The sequence below is a fragment of the Bombus fervidus genome, chromosome 19, assembly GCF_041682495.2.
Source record: "Bombus fervidus isolate BK054 chromosome 19, iyBomFerv1, whole genome shotgun sequence".
Taxonomy (NCBI): Eukaryota; Metazoa; Arthropoda; class Insecta; order Hymenoptera; family Apidae; genus Bombus; species Bombus fervidus.
In genome coordinates, this window is record NC_091535.2 from 2,711,052 (window position 1) to 2,729,776 (window position 18,725).

General features: G+C 37.0%; 2 long non-coding RNA genes across 2 annotated transcripts; both read left to right on the forward strand.

Moving 5' to 3' along the window:
- The first annotated feature begins 10,624 nt into the window (after positions 1-10,624).
- On the forward strand, positions 10,625-13,486 carry LOC139996871 (uncharacterized). Its single transcript, XR_011802431.1, has 2 exons — positions 10,625-10,697; positions 10,812-13,486. It is a non-coding gene; the product is annotated as an uncharacterized lncRNA (long non-coding RNA).
- A 2,965-nt stretch (positions 13,487-16,451) lies between these two features.
- Positions 16,452-18,377, forward strand: LOC139996872 (uncharacterized). Its single transcript, XR_011802432.1, has 4 exons — positions 16,452-16,591; positions 16,650-17,352; positions 17,435-17,801; positions 17,886-18,377. It is a non-coding gene; the product is annotated as an uncharacterized lncRNA (long non-coding RNA).
- The last annotated feature ends 348 nt before the right edge of the window (positions 18,378-18,725 follow it).

An 18,725-nucleotide genomic window follows, 5' to 3' on the forward strand; every position in this document is an offset into this window, starting at 1 on the left:
GACAATTACAAGATCTTTTTCCTACAATTACAATTAACGATACCAGACTTGGAATTATTGGGTTGGCAACTAAGTGATTGCGGGTTTGTCAATACCACGTAATGACAAAATCCGCAATCACTTAGTTGCCAACCCAATATATATATATATATATCAGTAACATTTCAAATTGTATAATTGCGACATCTACATTTTATATATTTCATGAACTTTCGCGAATTACAGCGCGATCTCTAACCCCGTAAATTTTGAAACGGTGCCCCAAGAGAAAGAGAAGGTGCAGGTTAAATTAAAAGCCATTCGATTTATTTCCAAAGGCGGGAGATCGCCGCAGGCAAAAACATCGTGACAGAGTTGCTCAAAGACGAGTCGAATTTCGTGTTGGAGAAGCTGTCGCCCGAAACGAAAGGAATCTCGAATCCGGGTGAGGTGGCGGCTGGGGGCGAGCAGCCAGCAATGGACGGTTCCGGTTTCTTCGATGCCCCGTGAACGCCAGAGAAATGTCGTTAACGCTTAAATGTTAATAAATGTGGAGGGAGCAGGAGAGAAGAGCAGATCCCACGTAGCGGACAGGTAGAGAGTCTCAGCTGAGACTAAGCGTAGAAGGCAAGAAGTCGCTGCCACGCTGGCGGCTGCTTTTGAGCCTCGGTTTGTCATGGTTCGCATGATAGATGAAGGAAGCGGCAGCCTCCACGCTCTACACAACCTCTACACCCTATATATACGGTGTTAAGTTTTCACCGCGGGAACACCTTGCGCATTCGACTCTCCGCTTTCGAGGTTAGCTGTAGCTGGTTCTCGTTCCTTCGTTAATTCCCGCCGTGGTTACACCGCAAATAGAATCTTACACGCCACGCGACCGTGCACTGCCACATGGAAAATTATGGATCTCGCTTCTACTCCGTTTCTTCCATGAGGAACACGCGAACCTCCATTGCAAGCAAACGACAGAACTGTGTCGAGTTTTCTATGGTGGGCGGTAGATGTGTCGTTCTTGGCTATTGATTGCCACGGTCGTAAAGACTGACATATAGTCACGGTAGCTGGCAAAAAGATTTGCACACTTACCATCAGACGCTTTTATATATATCATGCGTGTTACACATATCAAACATTTCGGCATTTCATTAGTACTGTGATGACACATGTCTGTCGCGAACATATTGCTTTCGAAAATGTATATATTGGGTTGGCAACTTAGTCATTAACTGGTATTGACAAAATCGGCAAACACTTTACTGACCGCTAACGGTTCGACAGCATACGCACGTCCAACCGGCAGCTCAGGTTCAGATTCTCCCTGGCGCCGGCTCTGTTTCGGTTTAGCCTCTCCAATACCATTCTTTTCGTTCATCGCGAACGGTAAGTTTTTCAAATTGGTATAAAACTGTGTTAGCTTACAAAGCAATGCAACTGACGCAACTGAGCAAGATACTTTAGTACTAAATAGCAAATTACTGCTCAAATAATGAGAAAGATTGTCGGCGGCAAAAAGCCGATTAATAAGCTATCAGTCGATAAGCGTTGGCGACAAAAAGTCGATTAATTGGTTATCAGTCGGTAAGCGTCGGCGATAAAAACCGATTAAAACCGATTAATTATCGGTCGGTAAAGTGTTAATATATGTAATGAATAATAGTGTTAAATATATAAATAGGTGAGTAATTAGTGCTACAGATGCAGTCTCGCTGAATATCGTAGCTCACTGGTATAATTGACTAATTCAAATACTTTGATGACTCCTATAAAGCAGAAGAAACGGACGATATTAGTACTAACCTGCATAGCTACTGTCGTTAACATTTCTTAAGCATTGAAAGAGACGACAAAGAGAAACTATTGAAATCGAAATCGACAGAAAAGACAATATATTAAATTTTCAAATTGGTCGAATATAATAGGCGAGAAACACGATGTATCAAGTTTTAGTGGTACTTCGTAGCCTTTAACGGATATAATTTAAGAAAGGATGATGCAGCGTACACTTTTTTTCATCGAGGTAGTAGCAGTACATAATAGCAGTTGCAGTCGTTAACGTGGTACTACGTGGTGTTGACGGAACAAAACAGCGTAAGTTGTAACGTTTTCTTCAACAGATACGTGTAGAAAATGCTCTATCGATAAAATCTCTTTCATGAAATGTCAGTGTATAGAATCATTAACGTAGTACCAGGCTTACAGACCAGTGGAATACCATTAACGTCCGGTAACAGAAGTTGAAAGTCGACGTAGTACTACGTGCAAACACCTTTCATACATCTTATCTTGCGACACGAAGATCGTGCAGAGTCACTTAATGCACCGATCAAACCTCATTAACTCGATGATACCTGTGTTTGCAATGAAAATCACAGAATTCTATTACAACGAAATATTTTCTATTTATCCTTTCCGTTATCACAATTCACTCGCAACTATTTCCTAGCAACTCGAGAAGCACCAACGTCCTTTTAAGACCATTTGTCGCAGTACAACGTCCACAGACTTAACTAAGAACTCAAGGGTTAGCCGTTCGATTTGACACGTTCCATAAATCTCGATAGGGTAGGCTGGAGAGCACTGAAGAACGAACGGGCCAGGCCAAGCTTCCCGGAGGGTGATAGATCCGAAAATCGAGCGGTAAGCGTGCAAAACCATTCGACGTTTGTTCGTAGAGAGGCAGCCGGGACCAGAGACCACGATCCACGCACACCGCCCTCTAGCAACACGTATACGTGCATACATGGCATCGTTATAATGATTAGTTGGGCCGTGTCACGCCAGAATTCGAATATTAGTCGGGCCGCATCTTCTATGCCTAGACACTCCCCGATACATTTTATTAATTATTGCGCATCTGGTTTCACCTATAGATCGGCCGCGGTAACGCTACATTGCGATTCATTGCCGAAGGATTTTTCTGTAGAACGTGAAATTCATGGGGAGTGGAAAGCTCGATCGATATGTGACGCATATGAGTTGTGTGGAGTGGAAAATGATTTAAAACACGAAGAATCGGAAAATGAGAAACTGTGTAAGGTTAATGTGCACAATTCGGATAATTGAACATTTGAAGATTTAGTTGTGTGATAGTTTGGCAATTTGAGTATTTGATAATTTTTAATTGAAATATTTGGAAAGGTAGGTATTTAAATTGACTCGTGATGCGATCAAATATTTTTAGATTTGAATAATTAAAGATTCGTATATTTGGAAGTTTGGATGTCTGAAAATTTAGCAACTTGAGTATTTGATAATTTTTAATTGAAATATTTGGAAAGGTGGGCGTTTAAATTGAATCGTTGGAAATTTGAACATTTGAAGATTAAGTGATCAAATATTTTTAGATTTGAATAATTGAAGATCCGTATATTTGGATGTTTGAAATTTTGGCAACTTGAATATTTGACAATTTTTAATTTAAATATTGAACCTTTAAAAAAAGTTTCCTTCCTATAGCCTAAGATTATTGAAAAGCAGAGACTGCGATGCACATTGAGGTTAGGTTGGAGTTAGATTAGAAATAGATTAGGTTAGAATAGAATATAAAAGAAAACTATCTTTAAGCGTGTCTATAAATTTTACAAAAGAAATTATTTTCCTTCTTACATAATGATATCTAGTTACAACATATGTAAATAACCACTTAAGAGGCGTATAGGTATCGGAATTAAAAAATTGCAGAAAATCAAGAGAAAGAAGGGAAAAGCACGATGTAGATAACAAAAGCGGAGGTAGGTGAGTTTCTAATAAAGGAAAGGAAGAGGAGGGCGTACGAGGGAATTCCCCTGCGCATGTAAACAGGGCACACTGTATAACGGCCCTATAAAATGACTAATGATGTAAGGTGGGTGTAAAGTGAAGCGGCTATTGATTCGTAGACGCGTAAATGACACGTCTATCGGCTACCGAGGCCACCAGTCATGCTGAGGTTTTAACTCTTAGCACGGTGAACCCCCGAATCTCACTCAGCAACCTATAGAGATGATGATAAACGGTCGACGCCACCGGGAGGCTGCGGTTTACAATTACCCGGCAATATTTTTTCCACGGACCGCATTAAGAATGCTGACGGTCCGTTGATTTCGCTGTCGCAAGAAACTGCACGGACCCGTTCTATCCGCACTGCGTAACACTACGCTGTGATTCTGCAGAAAGAAACGATTTCTCCGTGGATAATGAGATCGCTACGATTTTTTATTAAAAACGAAGCCCTAGAAATTTTGATTAAAAACGAAGACCATTCAAGGGAAGTTGAAATTAGCGAAATTTCAATTATTCCCAAGATAAATCTTGATTAATTTGAAATGAAAATTGAATTAGACGGCATTTAAATCGTGGGACAAATTGAGAAGTAACGATGGTTCATTTAGATTAAGTTGAAATTAGTGAGTTATCGGGGGACGATAAAGAAGATTGTTTCTATTATTGGCTAAACGATGGTTTCGATAAAAGAAAAGAAGATACGATAGAACGCGAAAGAACGGAAAAGATGTTTACTTCTGGTCTGACGTGGAATCCAATCAACGTCTCCATTGCGACTTGACCTTACGAAAATTGGGTCGAGGATCCACGGGGATGATTAATGCTCGCGCTGATTAGTCTCGGGTCTTCGAGACGAACGAGTCTTCTACCATTAGCCGTCCTATGATCTTTGTCCATCGGTCGGGTAACATTAGATTGTTCATAAGACAGGCATAAAATCATTTTAGCTGGTACCTTTCCACCGACACCTTCGATTCCACGGAACTGATTGACATTTATTAATTATTCCTGCCAGCCCGTACAATTTTTCTTCGTCCAACATCGAACCAATACACACTTTATATTTCATATTCTTGTCCTCTTCTTTTTTACCAAATACTTGATAGACCGAAAATTTTATTTAGGAAATTTATTTTTATATTTGAATCACTTTTGAGTACTTTTTAAATTAATACGTTTTTTTTTTTTTTTTAATTTTACGTATACTATGGCATCACTGAATATCGTAAAGAAAGTATACGATACTTAGTTTGCGTACGATCGCTTGTTGCACGTAGCTTTCGCCGTTTATCAGTTAGGGCGCGCGAGGTTTGTTTATGTATGTTAACATGGCGTCGGCCTGTCTCTCCCATGAGCTCGGTTGATTTATAGGCGGAGCATCTGACAGTAGATACCACCCCCAAACTCGACACAACAGCTGTTTCGTTCTGCGGCACAACGTGAAGATAATCTTGTCAAACACCATCTACGTTATTCAGTTCTCACTAAACTTCGCGTACGATGAGCTAGGAACTTTGATTTTTCAGTCATTTTCCCTACCTTACCAACAGTAAATCAATTCGTCAAGTATTCTATTTTACTAACTGCTAGTGCGAAGGTTCTACTTTATCCACAGAAATGCAGATATCCTGTGTTGGTAAGAAGATTGCTTCTTTATCAACAGTTAGTAAGCATATACCTTTCCGTGGTAAAAGAGAAATAACATAGTTTCCGTCATAGAGTAAAAGAACTTTTACCTTCAAATATTAACTAATAGAAATTATGAAGTTTAAGACGATAATTGTTATACCAGATGGGCTTGTTTCACTATTGGAAGCTTGTAATACTTAATTGTTTCAAAAATAGACAAATTTTCTTTATTGCTAAATTCCGTTACTATACCGATCACTTTGTTATCAACAAATGTCCCTAACTAATACTGACATAGTTAAATATCAGATTATGTAAGGAATACCCTCAATCTCGATAATTGTAAAAAGTTGTAACCGACTAAAAACATTCGCCGCTCAACGAAACAGTTCTCAAACGAGGAAATAAAACAAGTATCTAAATTTCACTTGTAGTCAATTAAAGTACAAGTTATACGAACTGACCTCTAATTTTTCTTTCTTTTTTTCTTCTTCTTCTTCTTTTCGTTTCAAGCTCGAAATCAAGGCGCCATTGTGCCATTGTGCCATTCTCCTCGCGTTAACGCCTGAACCCTGGACGCGTTTTCATTAAATGGAATTTCTTAATAGAAACTTTAGCCAGGATTGGCAGCATCTGCGAGAGAGTGACGTCGGACCCGACCTTAGTGGGATTGAACAGGGGAACCGACGATCCCGTGTGTTGACGCCCGAAATGCTGTCCGATCGATCTTCGTCAGACTTGATTTCGCAGCGGTACAATCATCCAACAAATAGAATTGTACGTTACCCTAGCCGTTCCCCGAAAAACTTCACAACTGCCGTTCCTTGTCAACAGCCCCTTTCCCGACTTACACCTAAATCCTTCGTCTTCTCTCACCCCTATCCACTCGTAACCCTTAAAAATTCTCTCAGCTTCCTTTATCCTGAACGAACTATAATTTTTATCGTCTTTATCTCTTCAACGCTACAATTACCACTATTGAAATTAAACTGTAGAAATCATATGAACGAAATGAAAAGTGGTAGGTATAATGCAATGCAAAAGATAAGATGTTACGCGTATATCTGTTTCACAAAGAATCATTCAAATCCTCGCGAACACAACATCCATTGTCAACTAAAAAATTTCATTTATTTATTTGGTTTGGTATTTATAGCTATTAGGTTGGCAACTAAGGGATTGCTGATTTTGACATTAGGTAGTATTGCCAACCCAATAGTTAAACGTAGCAAAGATTTTGAAAAAAAGTGAAGAATAAAATTTAGTTACGTGAAATGAATAGAAAATTAGGGAAAATAATTTCACCAATGTTTACTTTTATTCTCCTTTTATAGCATACTTCCTCAAGTTTAATCTCAATGGAGAAGTAGAGAAGGAATGAATAATTATATGTTAGATTAATGGGATAAATTTATAGGTTATACGTTTACTAAAAATGTGTTCGTGAAACGTATGGTGAACGTAATGGCCGAGAAAATTCCAACGCCAGTGAAGGAATAACGAGCAAGAGTTTTCGTTGCAGGCGCAACGTGCTGGTCGTAGCCACGCGTTTTATCGCCTGGCGATCAACCGACACGCGTAAGTGGCATGATTGATTCTCATTGTCGGACAGCAGTCGTTACCATATTTACTAACGACCGCGTTTGTCTTAATTAAAACATTACCGTACCAACCCTCGAGCAAAGAAACGCTACTGGCGTGCCGGTAGCTCGCGACCTTCCATCTTTTTCCCTCGCGTGGTAGCCATTTTGGTCTTCGCTTGTTAACAAGATAAAAAAAGCAGCAGATAAAAATCTAAATAAAACGGTGTTGTAAAATAAATGTTTGATAGAAACAGCATGCTACGAAGAAAATTTCAATATTTAAACGTTTATACGATAACGAATTTGTGAATTTGTAACATTAATTACAGCAGAAACTCGGTTATCGAAACGTCAATTGACGAGGAAATTGAGTCTCTTGACTTTGAGAGACTGAAAAATACGAATAGAAAGAGAAAATCATTTTTTCATTTTTATCCCAAAGTTTTTGTTCCTGTTCAACATTGTCTAATATTTATAGAATGTATCAAAGTAAACGATCTTCTCTTATATAGCACCAGTCATTCGGTTAACTGGACAATTCGATTACACCGACAGTACATGTTATGATTAATTTTAATAAAAAAGTTTCTATTCTATGGAAATCGTACGAAATTTATGCGATTAAAAATTTATTATGGAGAAAATTTTTTAAGGAATCGTTTAAACTACATTTATTTCTTTATAAAAGTGGAAGGAACTAGATTCAGAGTATGAAATCTAGTTTTGCTTATTAATTTAAAATAAAATAAAAATAAAAATTAAGAATTTTCTTAATAAAAATAAAATACAAATTTTTAAATAAAAATTAAGAATTCTCTCGATAAAAATAAAATACAAATTAAATAAAAATTAAGAATTCTCCCAACAAAAATAAAATACAAATTTTTAAATAAAAATTAAGAATTCTCTTAACAAAAATAAAATACAAATTAAATGAAAATTAAGAATTCTCCCAACAAAAATAAAATACAAATTAAATAAAAATTAAGAATTCTCTTAACAAAAATAAAATACAAATTTTTAAATAAAAATTAAGAATTCTCTTAATAAAAATAAAATACAAATTAAATAAAAATTAAGAATTCTCTTAATAAAAACAAAATACAAATTTTTAAATAAAAATTAAGGATTCTCTTAACAAAAATAAAATACAAATTAAATGAAAATTAAGAATTCTCCCAACAAAAATAAAATACAAATTAAATAAAAATTAAGAATTCTCCCAACAAAAATAAAATACAAATTAAATAAAAATTAAGAATTCTCCCAACAAAAATAAAATACAAATTTTTAAATAAAAATTAAGAATTCTCTTAACAAAAATAAAATACAAATTAAATGAAAATTAAGAATTCTCCCAACAAAAATAAAATACAAATTAAATAAAAATTAAGAATTCTCTTAATAAAAATAAAATACAAATTTTTAAATAAAAATTAAGAATTTTCTTTGTGTGTAATATTTTTCTACAAACATTGCTGTCTGTCCGTCTTCTTAAAAAATTTCAATTAAATCTTTTGATCTTCCACTCCGAACAAGAATTTCAACATTCTCCTTTCTCCATCTCGCTTTCCAGAAGAAGGAAAAGCTTCATGGTAGAATATCGGAGAAAAGCAAAAAAAAAAAAAAAAAGAAAGGAAAAGAAGGAACGAACGGATAGACGTACAGAGTGGTAAAGGCAAAAGGAAGCAGTGGCAGCGCGAAGAATGTCATAGCTAGTTGTTTCTGACCGAGGGGGGAGGCTGACACCTTCGTGATGGATGATCGTCGACCGTCCGCTAAAGCTGCCGTTGCTGCTGCTGACGCGGCCGCCGTCGGAATGGCTGTTGCTGCTATTGCTTCTGTTGCTGCAAGTACGAAACACATGGCCACGGAACTCTTGGGACGCCAATGCCGCGCTATTTCATCGTTATTTCGCGCTACGCTAAATAGGTCAACTAGGTCTAATCTATAATTTGAACATTGTTGCTGATTATCTGATAATTGTTCCTTTTATTATTATTCAAAGTAGTAAACATTGGTCTGAGTATTAAAATACATGACATTCGCGTGGAAATTCTTATTTAACTTTTGACAAATTATCCTTAATTATCTTTGAAAAATTAATTAGCTAAATAACTGAAATTAAATTCCATACTCGGACGTTCTCTCCAGTTTTATAAAGAAATAAATATAATTTAAACGATTGCTTAAGAAACTTTGTCCATAGAGAATTATCTATATGAAAGCAAAATTTTCCACTGGGAATTTTATTTCAATTTCGTTAGCAGCAGCTGCCAACGCTTTCAAGTGTTTTATTTGAAATTTACTTTAACTAAAAGATAAGACAATTGAAATAAATAAAGGAAGAAGCGTATGATATATCTTGAAACAATTTCCAGGGTGCAATCCTGGTTTCACAAAAAAAGATGAGACTGAAAGAACGTCGAGTGGGACTCAACAAAAGAGTGCAAAGGGTTAAATAATATCTGCAATCGCTGCTCCATGAGAAACCTGGTGGAAAATACTTGAAATTCCAGAGAAAATAATTAGAACGTAGGTAATATTTCTATTGCAACATACGCTACACAAGAAAATCTCCAGCCTCTGAAAAGTCGTCTTATATCTTGGAAACCACCCCGGCTTCCTCCACAATTTCTCCATTATGGAGGATGGCTTTGGTACACCATCAGCTTGGTAACTTAATCCCGGAGAAGTTAGAAGAAAGATGACAGTACGATGGAGCTGAAGAGGAGAGAAATTGGCCCGAGGGTCTCCCGCTGAGAAACAAATTTTTCCGCGAGCAAGTAGGTGCAAAGTACAGTAAGCTCGGCAGCATTCAGCGGACCCGGGGATGTAGAGGCGGTAGCACTCGATGCTGTGCCGCTGGGAGCGTGCTAATGGCTACTGACACACAGTTTTGATGGATCGGCCACGGCTCTTCCTCCTATCCCGCACTCCGCCGCAACGAAATATGCGAGTCTAGCGATACGCCGACGTTCCACGATGAGAGGAAATGCACTGACAAACAGGAAGACGAGCTGGAAATGTTATTGCGTTTCGTACGGACCGCAATCCTGCAGATGATCAATATCTAGGTCAACTAACGAAAAACATTCGTTGAGATACCATTTTCATGAAATCCTTTGGGTTACACTGTGTTTCTTCAGTTACATTTTTGATGAAAGTTGTAGTTCAAGTAAGAGAATCGCCAATTTCCTGTGTGACAGGCGTTGATCTCGTTTCACAAACTGTACAACGCTTGCTACGCTTACATTTTGTACACAAATTTTCCTGGGAAATACATTGAGGATATATATGTGCGCGAACGAATTGAAATGTATGAATAGGTTAGCAGAAATATAAATGAACAAATATTATAGAAACTACATTACCGGTAAGTGGTTTTCTTCATTCCAACGATTGGTTACATTGCAATGACAGTAGAATTCCATTTATCTGAACTGATTGAAACAGTATATTTGTATACCTGGACTTCACATGTAGAATATAGCAGTATACCTTGATTGGCAACTAGGTGATTGTGGATTTTGTCAATAGATGGTCTTAGCACAGTCTTTTGTTTTGTCAACGTATTCAAAGCACCTAACCTATATTGTTTCCTTGTTGTTTGGACTTCCACCTTTAATGTAGTAAATAAATTGTATCGATTAGTCGTTTAGTTTCGTTTTTATCCCAATTCAAAAATGCAAGAACAAGACGCTCACTTCAGACATATTTTATTGTATTATTTCCGAAAAGGTAAGAACGCATCGCAAGCACATAACAAGTTACGTGTCGTATATGGGAATGAAGCGTTGAAAGAGAGGCGGTGTGAAAATTAGTTTGCCAAATTTCGTTCTGGTGATTTTTCAGTGAAAAATGCTCAACAATCTGGCCGTCCAATTGTTGATGAGACCCATATCAAGTCCATTATCGATTCAGATCGTCGTAGCACAACGCGCGAGATTGCAGAGAAGCTCAATGTATCGCGTACATGCATTAAAAAAAATTAAAACATCTCGGCTATGTCAAGAAACTCGATTTATGGCTCCCTCGTCAGCTTAAGGAAATTCATTTGACGCATCTGCGATTCGCTTCTGAAACGCAGCGAAATTGATCCATTTCTGAAACGACTGATTACTGGTGACCAAAAGTGGATTGTTTATAACAACGTTAATCGGAAAGGATCGTGGGTGATGCAAGATGAACCAGCCCAGACGACACCAAAAGCTGAAATTCAGCAAAAAACGATTACGCTGTCAGTTTGGTGGAATTATAAAGGAATTCTGTACTTTGAACTTTTATCAAGAAACCAAACGCAGTTCAAGAAAAGTGGCCGAAATTGGCAAATCGTAAGGGTGTTATTTTTCAGCATGATAATGCAACACACATTTTTGGTCACTCTCCAAAAATTATTGGAACTAGGTTAGGTTGTGTTGTCACAACCACCATGTAGCTCTGATCTTGCGCCTTCAGATTACCATTTATTTCGTTCCATGCAGAACTCCTTAAATGGTAAAATTTTTAATAACGCTGATGATGTGATATCACATTTAATTCAGTTTTTTTCTGGCAAAAATCAGAAGTTTCATGAACATGGAATTATAACACTGCCTGAAAGATGGCAAAAGGGGATCGATAAAAATCGACAATACCTAATTGAATAAAGTTATATTTTTAAGCAAAAATTTTGAATTTTCTTTCTTATTTAAAATACGCAATCACTTAGTTGTCAGCCTTACATGCTAGGCACGTTCACATAAGCAGATTCAGCCCGTAGAAATTTATTTAATCAGATACCAACTAAAATTCCCTAGGTATAAATAAACTCCAGATAAACGAACTGTACAGTATCATAAATGAACGTTTTATGGATCATTAGTCTTCTCGAAAATATCATTACGTTGCTAGAAAAACACCTGACGGGACAAGCATAGCAGATCAGTTTTCTCAAACAAATTACTGAAAGAACGTCAATGGCCAACGAGTAGGTCCAGCGTATCAACGATCGTTTATAGTTTCCAACGAACGACACGAGCATCGGGACTGGCTATCGTGAGCTAGTGATGCATAAAAATAATAAGAGGAGAAAGAGCGTGACGATTTCTCGACGAGAAGAAGGAGCGAAGCGACGGGTCTCGGAACCGCGATACGTAGATACGCGAGGAAACGGATAGATACTAATTGGGCAAAGGAAACGAGACGAAAGTACTTGGAAAGAACAGAGAGAGGGCGAGAGAAGAAAATGAAAGAGTAGGAGACAGCGACGGCGGCAGACGCGACGGCGACACGGGCATCCGCTCGCGTTGTTCGCGGTGACGCATCTGTCCCCAAGGATACACCCCTGGTCCCGAGGCCTACAGACGTCCAACGTTCAGAAATTCCCATTGACAACCTGTTCACCTCCGCTCGACGACGTGTTCACCGCCACAAAGTATTCCATAGAACCGCCGCGACACCGATACCTTCAGTCGAGGACTTCCTGGGACCATCTTCGGTGCTCACTTTGCCTTCGAGGTTAGAAAACGAGAGCAACAACTATGGGACCTTGGTACGGTATACGAAAATAGGATAAAGATTTCTGAGAATCCTGCAGAGGCTTTTCTTGACTTCTGTGCGATGCATTAAATTCTGTAGAATTCTACCGAAGGTATCGATCTGGCGAAAATAGTCGAAAGGATCGATGCAGGAACACGTTTCTGATTTTGGCAGTTTTACGTGGATTTGTCTACTAGTTGATTAGGTGAGAGCATGTGTGATGGTGTTAGACTTTGAAGTATTTAGAGGAAAGTCATTACAAGTTTGTTTGATTCCAAATACGAAAGTTTTATGGTGTTTGCTGAAGTTTCAGTTAAATTATATTTATTGAGACTAATTTTAAGGAAAGAATCAGATGAACAATTCCAATTTTTCTTTTTTTTTTTTTTCCTGGCTAATATACAGAATGTGTTACAAAGTATTATCAAATTGATATATAAACCTTCAGCTATAATAGAACAGAAATATATGTGTATAAAGTTAAAACACGAAATCCAGGCTCTTGGTATACGATTTTAGTAAAATATTTCTCTTTTACGTTACTTGTCCCATTAAATTAGCTGTTTAGTAAGTCTCATATATATTAATTTATCGATATTCCCAATTTGAGGACTAAAATTAATTTTCAAACATTGTAATACTGTTAGCGCCGTGTTCTTCGCTTATTCTACTTTCGTATCGTACTTTTAACACTTAGCCAACCGAACAGGGAGATCTGCCCTCTGTGAAGAACATCGCCGGGTGACCGAACAAGGAAATCTCCCTTTTTCACTTTAGCAACGCGTTTTCTTTTTTGTTGTAGTTTTTATTAGATATTGTTTACCTGGAATTGTTGTCAATTAATTGCGCCATTGTTTCTGCTTTTATAACGTACAGTATATAACAAAATACACCAATTTTGTGGTGTTAAAATTAATAAAAAAATTAAACTATCAGTTATGACTAAATAAGGTTAGAATCGAACGATACCATGCTGTAAAAAAATATTAAAATGCATTATGAATTTTTAATTTCACTTTCAAGTCGTGTTATTTATCTTTAATTGTCTTTAATGTTTTTAATTTTACCTTTTTATTTTTTTATACTTTTAATTTGATGTTTTATATATATCTCACATTTTTCCAACATCCTCGTACAAACATGCATCCTCATGGAGTTCATACGAAAACTATATAACTTGAATTTACCATGACCAACATCTGTACCTTGATTTTTTTTTTTTTTCCTTTGCCCATTTTTACTCTCACAAAACGTACAAATATTCCTAGTAAATTTTGGTCCCAAAGAATCGAACCACTGCAAGACGGTTGCATGTTTCGAGAGATTAAACGCGTGACTAGGAATACGAATCCTTAGGGACGTGACAAGAGGTCGCATAAAGTGTAGGATCATGTAGGTACGTCCGGCCGGATCTCTCCAGAGAGTTCCCGTGTACCTGGCCTAACATGCCCACAGACTGAAGAATTTTCGACAGGACTACAGCATTAAGAATCCATATCTCAGAACCATGGCTTTTTTTACCTACGAAACTTGCCTCCTGTCTTCCTCAAACTTTTCTGCTTACATAATATAACATTTTTAACTCGTAACTGATATAGTAATGATTTTATCATATAGACTGATATGTGTAGCAATTAACGAAAAATGACATTGTGATTTTTACATACACTGGTAGTCGTCAAATTATAATTATATTGATTGACAATAAAATATCTTATGAATAGTATTTTCCAAATTAACTGCGGAAATAAAAATTCCTAGGTTTTCATAGATTTTACCTTATCAGTTATGGATGAATTTGAAAAAGTTATGGAATCCGAGTAATTGGACTGTGAATGAATTGAATGTGCAGAGATTTTCTGCATCCACTAAATGCCATAGTGAATACTATACATATATTAGATATTTAATATACCATTTCGTATTGTTTACATCTTTTGCATTTTTGCGCTTTTATATTGGGTTGGCAACTAAGTGATTGTCAATGCCACCTAATGACAAAATTTCCAATCACTTAGTTGCCAACCCAATAACACGATCCTAAAAGTGAATTCTCCTTTCAAAATTATTGTGAAAAATGAAATTGTTTCAATAATTGTTGTGAAAAAAGTGATATTGGTTTTGTCATTAGGTGGTATTGACAAAATTCGCGATCATTTAGTGGCCAACCCAATATTTCTAACAGACGCATAAACACCCTATTGATAATATTGAATAAAAAATAATAGAAGCAATGAACATCGTGTTGTTCGATAATAATTATCTAGGTTTTCTATTAAACGAATTTCAAGCGTTTCACGATCGATATTAGGACAAAGTAACTCATCCAACTTGGACGCTGATAAGATTCGAGGAACGCCAGGCACGCTAGAAAGCGAGTGTGTCGCGATCGTGACGATGACGGTGGAGAATCACCAGGTTAGAGCTTCGAAACCGGATCATTATCTCCCACTGATGGCATGCTCACTTTCTCATGCATCCTCGAGTGGGATTAATTAACATCTCAGATAAATATCTAAAAGAGAAACCGAGGTCAGTTCGAGCTGTCTTTCGATTTTCGAAACATCTATTTCCAATACGATTCTCGTTCTATGCATCAAATATACACGTGATCGCCGCACATTGCGAAAATAAACTCTCGATATCATGGAATCGTATCGTTGTTCGATCGATTATCCATTTCCGCTCGATGTCGAAAACAACATACGATAGAATAATGTTCGAACAATACTCGCTGATCGAAATTTATCAGAATTCTGTCTATATCTGTTCTTTGTGCTCGAGGAACAATGAGTTGGCGATAATGGTCACCGATTATAGAAATTCCAAACTCTTTGATAAAGGAATACTGGGACAAAGATGATAAAGAAGAGTTATAAGGTACCTGGGGCCATATTCAATACAAGTTTCATACGATTGATTCTATAATACTTTTCTATACGTTGTTTCAAATATAGTATGCTCTTAAAATTTATCGTACTTACAATATAACACGTCATGAAGTTCCAAATCTAAAAAAAATTCCTTCAGAAATGTCAGATTTAAACACAACCCTCTCCAATATCCGTACGATTAAAAATAACAAATATATGTCGGTTGAAAAATATTTAAAAATATATGAATGGATTAATATTTCCCAAGAAGACGATATTATACCCAGGGCCGGCGCAAGGCAGGTTGAGCGCGTTCGCCGGATCCCGGCCCCGCGTTTCGAGGGGCCCCTCGGTCTACGAAAATTACCCAATCAAAAAACACCGATTTTGATTAACTTTTTACAGAATGACGGTACCATTAACAGATGCAAGACATTTTTGTAGTAGCGATGATTCGGTTTAAAGGAGTGGGAAAAATCATGAAAGTTCAGTGTAACTCCATAAAGTCCTCATATCCTGGAAACTACTTTAGATAAAAAAATCCAGGCGCTTTCAGAGAAATGTACTTTTTAAAGAAATTAAACTACATCAATAGTTTTCTGCAAAAGTCATACCTGATTACAGATTTTCTACTTTCATTGAATTTTTGTCCCTTGAAAACGAATTATGCATGCGAAAAAATATTACTTGGATTTGTTTAAAAAGACTGCTTATAAAAAATATATAATATGTAACAGCATGTGTAAATAAATAATTCCGCGTTGTAAAATTTAAGTATAGGATTTGAACGTGTATTCAGGCCCCGCAAAAGGTCACGCCGGCCCTGATTATACCAACTTTCAAAATGCTAATTTTTATATCCAGTGTTTTTCCAATTTTCCCAATGAACTTAAATGCGCTTATTCTAGTTCCACGCTTCTTTCAAACTCCTATTGCCAAATTCAAAATCTGTGAAATATTCAACTTCCAGCAACTTAGATCAATTCATCCTGAATCAACTCAGATATACCTATCATCCTTTCAAAAGAATGATCGCAAGGTAATTCTATTATACTCTGCGTTTCTTTCGAGCATTCTTCACACTGACCAATGTTCTTTTGCAAAATAGATTGCCATTCTTTGAGGCCTAACACGAATACTACAATATGATTCATATCATATTCGATGCAGACAAACAAAGGTTAACAACACGTTTCTAGAAAACACCAGATTTAGCATACGACAAACTCGCACCAATGTCAGGTAAGCGCCATCATACCAACAAACCAATTCCAAGTTGTCATTCAAATATTCATTGTAGGTCTTTGTAAGCATCAACGCATATCGCGTCAGCCTGCAATTCAAAAAAAGAATCAAAAACAAACAATGAGAAGGCGGCTGTGATTCGATTCTTATAGCAGCGTGTATCATTGGCATATACAGTTGGACCGAGTTCAGGTATCTTCGCGTTATCTCGGATGCGGGTCTAGGCTGGGTATATCGGTGGAACGCGTCCCGGTATCGGCGATCCCGTTGCCGACTGCGTTGGCTAGTTAGAAGAAAGGGATCCGTGAAAAGGAAGAACGGACTGAATGACACGGTCACCGAAAATGACAGGTACACGACTTGGAAGAGCCGTGGACGTGGGACCGATATCGCAACCGCATCTGACACAAACCTTGGTCAGCCAACTCCGTCTCGTCTTCTTTCTCCGTCCTTTTCTTCTTCCTCTCGTTCTCTCTCGTGTCTGCCTGCCAATATGCCTACCTGTCAACACACGCTGCATTCAATTAACTCGGGGACCAGTTTCACGCCTGTGTAATGACGCGGAAATCAAACTTTACCCACCCCCGTGCCCCTCGCCGACCCTCAAGACGGACGCGGTCCTGTAGGACGCCAGGGAACGACGACCTCGTTCTCGTGAGCAGCTCTCGTTCTGACAGGCCACGGGAACATCCTTGAATCGGAATCTTGCATATCTAGGAGCTGAAAAGAAGAGAATTTGAGGAATAGGGAGTTGGAAAGTAAGAGAATCTGAGAGGAATTAGAATGTTACATGCAGTATGTGTACACTATAGCGTGGATTTTGTAACTATTTGTTTTCAGATTATTTGGTGAACAGAGAGGATGTAGTCGGAGGAAAACCCAATGTACATTATGAAATTTGTAGCAAAAGAAGTTTAGGATTATTTGGAGAAGTAAAGAGGACTATTTGGAAGAAAATCTAATCTCCACAAGTGATAAGTATATTGCAGATATTCTTGCAAAACTCCTATTTTTATGAATTAATTAAAAAATGCCACCTACAAGGAAATTGTTTTATCCAATAGATATTATACCTACGTAACGAGTTTTGTACTGTGGATATTTTACATATGTTTTTATATTACATGCATTCTGTGCATTTTTGCATTTTGAAATTTGCCTTAAATGCAGAACAATCGGTAGTTTAGTGATGAATCTGTAAACCAAGGTCACTGAAAGATTACTAAAATTGTTTTGTCGTTGGTCTTGGCATTTGTACATAAGGACTTCATATGATTAATAAACTTAATAGAATGGGACAGTGACAAGGCTGAAATAGAAAAGTAAACAACTCGAGAAAGTCTAATCCTGCAATCTATGCGGCAACCGTGAGCAACACGAAATCAGCAGATCAGCGACGATTACAAGAGGGTAAAGATAGCGTTATCTCTTATCTACAAGCAGTCCGGGATCTCAGCATCCGCTATCTATCGATGGAATTAAGAAAGCTTAACCTGGCTAGATTAAATTAAAATCGGACTTTATCGGGGCCACTGCGTATTTCCTCTTATCTCCACGCTGACCGATAATGCGTTTACACCTTAAGAGAATCCGCGATCTCCAATAGGACACTGGTATCTTAGACTGATAGATCGATAGATCGATAAGCTAGTTGCTTTTATTTCAAAACTTTTACATTTCTACATACATTATATTGTTTCATAATTTGGCAAACTGTTCTGTGTATACTAAGTATATTTGTGTAATTATAATTAGGTGTATTATATATTGTATATTTAATTAATATTAATTAGATTAATTATTAAAAGTGTGTTTCTTTTACAGACACGTCTTTTACAACGACGCATCTTTATATGAACATGAAACCTAATCTGTCGAATGTTGTGGTCTTTATTTTGATAGAACAAAATGGATATACGTAATTCGATAAAATAATATAAAATTAAATTAAATTAAAAAACGAAAGGAACTTTTCGAACGACCTAATATTATAATAATTGAACTGTGCGCGTTTCTGCATTTACAGAAAATTTAAATTTAAAATATAGGAAAACATATTAAATACTCAAAAATATTACAATACTTGGTAGATGAGACAAATCTCTGCTTGTATTCCATTTCTTTAAATCAT